Source organism: Petaurus breviceps, unplaced genomic scaffold (genome assembly GCF_028583685.1).
Source record: "Petaurus breviceps papuanus isolate PSGF00001 unplaced genomic scaffold, PetGlider_PUasm1.0 91133, whole genome shotgun sequence".
Lineage (NCBI taxonomy): Eukaryota > Metazoa > Chordata > Mammalia > Diprotodontia > Petauridae > Petaurus > Petaurus breviceps.
The window spans coordinates 83,639,758-83,644,357 of record NW_027187419.1 but is presented as its reverse complement, the minus strand read 5'-3'; positions in this window follow the sequence as shown (position 1 = coordinate 83,644,357).

Here is a 4,600-nt window from a genome sequence, read left to right as displayed (position 1 = left end):
TAAGTCATTCCCTAGTTGATAAATGGTTAAAGGATATGAATAGGCAGTTTTCAAAAGAAGAAAAGGATTTATATGTAGAAAAATATTTTATAGCAGTAGTGACAAAGAATTGGAAATCTAGAGGATGCCCATCAAATAGGGAATGGCTGTGATATATGATTGTGATGGAATACTATAGTGCTATAAGAAATGACAGGGGAGATGATTTTGAAAAACGTGAGAAGACATATGAATTGATGCAGAATGAAATTAGCAGAACCAGGAGAACATTGTTTATGAAATAGTAATATTGTAATGATAATCATTTGTGAAAGACTTAGCTCATTTGATCAATCCAAGACAGTTGGGAAGGACTTATAATGAAAAATGCTATCCACCTCCAGCCTCCAGAAGGAGAACTGATGAACTGAGTGTAAATTGAAGTATATATTTTTTTTCACTTTTTCTGCAACATGGCTAATATGGGAACATATTTTTGCATGATTTCATATTTATAACTGATATAATATTGCTTGCCTTTTCAGTGAGTGGGGGAGAGACTAAAGGGAGGGAGAAAATTGGAAGCTCAAAATTTTTAAAAGACTGTTAAAAATAAAATTAATTTTTAAAAAAATCTGCTATACAGATGATAACACAAGAAGAGGTGACTTTTTAGTTGAAATTGAAAATAGGGAAGGGACTAGCGATAGTGGCAAATACCTGCAATCCCTGTTACCAGGAAAGCTGAGGTTGACCAATCTCTAAAGCTCAGAATTTCTGAATTGCAGAGAGCTAAGCTGATCAGGTGTATGCCCCAACTTCAGTATTAATATGTTGAGTCCCTGGGAAGGGGAAGGACACAGGATTGTTTAAAGAGGGGCAAAACTGTGTCTCTTGGAAAATAAAACAAGTCAGAGTTCTTTTGTCAGTCAAAATTGAACTGGAGTAGCTCTTAGCATTTCCAGCCTAGGTGAAACAGGGAGACCCAGTCTTTAAAAAACAAAGGAGAAGGATGTTGGTTAGCAAAGAATGAGATAGTTATGTGTAATAATAATATAACTTCATGCCTATAATCTCTAGAAGGTACAGATAATGTGACTGAGGAAAAGAGTTACAAGATCTGTGAGTTATTTGGATTATCTTTGGTAAGCTGTTTTTTAGGTCAAAAAGAAGAGTAAGGTGAAGGAGTATCAAAGCATTTTTTCAGGGTGACTATAATGAGGAATACTAACGTCCTATTCTGGAGCTCCAACTTGGCATGAGGGTGACTTGCTTCGAAATTTTGTGAGTGTATCAGAGACTCCTGCAGGTCCTATGAAGATCCTTTGGTTTTTAGTTTTGTTTCCCCTATGTCAAATTTTTTAAGATTATATTTTATTTTCCCCCAATTATATGTAAAAACAATTTTAAACATTCTTTTCCCCCAAATTTTGAGTTCCAGATTCTCTTCCTCCATCCCTTCCCCACACCTGTTGAGGAGGCAAGTAATTTGCCTTCATCAAATTTAATATATACCCTAAAAAGCCCAAACAATATGCCCCAGTTCATGACTCCCTATACGATATTCTTTTTAGTTGTCATTTTTCGAATATTGAAATGTTTGCTGAAGATTGTTAAATTCAAAGAAAAAAATTCTAAGAAAAGCTTTGAGTATGGGCCCAGAAATGAACTCTTTGTCATCAGAAGCCTTACTTGACTCAGTTTTGAGAGACTGTAGTCTAGTGGAATGAAACTGAATTAGAATCTTACTTAAGAATCTGTAATTAGAAAGTGTACTTAAGGATCCCTATGGGCATATATTGACTTAGAAAACAACATATTAACATTATCTATGTTTTATTTCATTTTTATTTATTTTTTTAAATGTTTCCCAGTTCAATTTTAATCTGATTCAGGCTACACTTGAGAGTCATATGACTCAGGGCCTTTGTGTTTGACATCTCTGTTGCAGACAACTGACAATTTTTTTTGACCACAGCAACCTGAAATTATCTACTAAAACATAAAGAGGTTACTATTGGTGTTGGTGAAGGGCCATTCACACCAGTGAAATGAGGGATCTTTGAAGTAAGTAAGTATAGTGAAAACTCCTGAATTAGAGGAGAACAAAGTTCTTAGGGCATTTTAATGACAACTTACATAAGGGAGTGCTCTGAAGAGGAAAATTAATTGATAATTGAAAGGAAGCCTGAGGTATTTGTGGGTTGTGAGAAAATTTCAACATTTTTAGAATTTTATTTCTAGAAGATAATACATGGGTGTTGCCTTAATTAGGGCCAGGCCATCCTAGGAGAGTTCTCTTCTTTCCCCCTTCATGTCTCTACCAAATTTAACCACAATAGAGGCGAGAAGAAGAGAGGGGAGAGGGGAAGAGGGGAAAGGACTGGAGAAAGTTCAAAAGGCCTATTCAGATAATTATGGAGAAGTTTCTTCTTGGCTTAAAAATAGTAAAATGAAATTAAAAGCTTCTAAAAAAGAGTGTGATGGCAACCGATTTGAGCCCATCCTACCCTTCAATCCCAGGAAGGATGCATTTATTAAGGGCCTGCTATGTGCTAGGCACAATACTAAGTACTTTGTAAATATTATCTCATTTGATCCTCAAAACAAGTCTGGGAGGTAGGTATTATTATTATCTCCATTTTACAGTTGAGAAAATTAACAGAGGGTAAGTGACTTGTCCAGAGTCACATAGCTTCTATGTGTATGAGGTAAAATTTAAATTCAAATCCTTTCACTGAAAATCTGTGCCTCTATCTAATGTGCTTTACATATGGTATTATATAACACAACTGCCTTATATATGTTAATAAATTTCTTTCCAATCAGGAGTCCTTGAAAATCCACATTAAACACCTCTGTTTTGGTAAAGAGACGCAATTCAATTCAGTAGGCATCACATTAAGTGCTTGGAATTCAAAGGCAAAAATGAAACAGTCCTTGCCTTCAAGGTGCTTATATTCTCCTGAATATCAAAAACACTAATATATATGAAACACTATAGGGAGAGAAGCTAACAAAGTAGATCAAAGTGATCTATTTGAAGGTGGGAAAAGTACTAATAATTTGATTGGGTGATGGGGAGAAAATCAGGGAAGGCTTCATAGAAATGGTGATTCTTGAGCCAGCCTGAAAAGCAGAGTGAGGCACCTGGTATGGTGATGGGAACAAAAACAGGGTCAGGAGAAATGAGGCCAAGATGGAGATGTATGTCTCTGCAGGCTTCCATTCTTAACCAGCACAATCCTTTAAATGTCAGGGCAGCCTTGAGCCTGAGGTGGTGGGAGATGAAGCTTTCTCTCTTAACAGTGGCCTTGACCTACCTGAGTCATGGTGAGAAGAGAGACATAAGTAGGGCAGGGAGAGCAGGGCTCTGCCTCAGGGTCCCAGATTTAGAAGGTGCTGACAGCATTTGTGCCTAGTTGGCAAGAATAATTAGGAGGGATGTGCTGCTGTCCAGCACTGAATGCAAGGAGTTCAATAATGAAAAGAATGACTCCCTATTTATCAAAATATTTAGAGCAACATCTTCTGTAGAGTAGTCAAGAACTAGAAATAAAGTTGATGCCCATCAGCTGGGAAATGGCTAAACAACTTGTGGTACATAATGTAATAGAACGTTGTTCTTATAAAAATAATGGATATGATGCACACAGACAAGCATGGGAAGACTTGCATGAACTGATGCAAAGTGCAGCCAAGAGCACAGTATGCACAATGACTACGACAATGTAAATTTTTTTAAAAAAGCAATGACATTGAAATTGAAAGCTATAAAATTGATATGACCAAGTTTGGTCTCAAAGAAGAGGTATGAGAAGACTCCCTCCATGCCCTTCCTTTCAGAGATGACTGAATATAGATGTGGAGCACTACAAACAAGGTTAATGAGTTGATTAGATTTTGCTAAACTGTTTCCTCCCCCCCCCCTCTTTTTTTATTCTTTGTTATAATAGATGGCTTACTGGGAGGGGAAGAGGGAAAAGGAAGGACTATATTAAGAAATAAAGGTGTTATAAAAAAAAACAAAGAAAAACAATAATTAAAAAAATTTTAAATAAAATAGGTGGGGTCAATTGGATTTGTGTTTTTATTTCATAGAAAAATGACCAATGTGATGAAAGAATTACTAGGAACTAAATTTGAAATTGATGTTAAAGTTATACTTTTTGTAGAATATTATAGCAATTTTTCTTTTTTTCTTTCAACATTTTATTTTTTTCCAGTTACACATAAAAATAATTTTAAGATTCTTTAAAAATAATTTAACTTCCAAATTCTTTCCCTATCCATCCCTTTCCTCTCCTCTCCCTGAGATATAACCAATTTGATATAGGTTATACACGTGCAATCATGCAAAACATATTTCCATATTAGTAGTGTTATGAAAGAAAACATAGGCCCCCCCCCTGAAAAAAACAACCAACCCACAAAAAAGGTAAAAAGTAGTGTGCTTTGATCTTCATTTGGACTCTGTTAGTTCTTCCTTTGGAGGTGAAAAGTATTTTTCATCATGAATCCTTTGGAATTGTCTTGGATCGTTGTATTGCTAAGAATAGCTAAGTTATTCACAATTGATCATTGTACAATATTTCTGTAACTGTGTACAATGTTCTCCTGG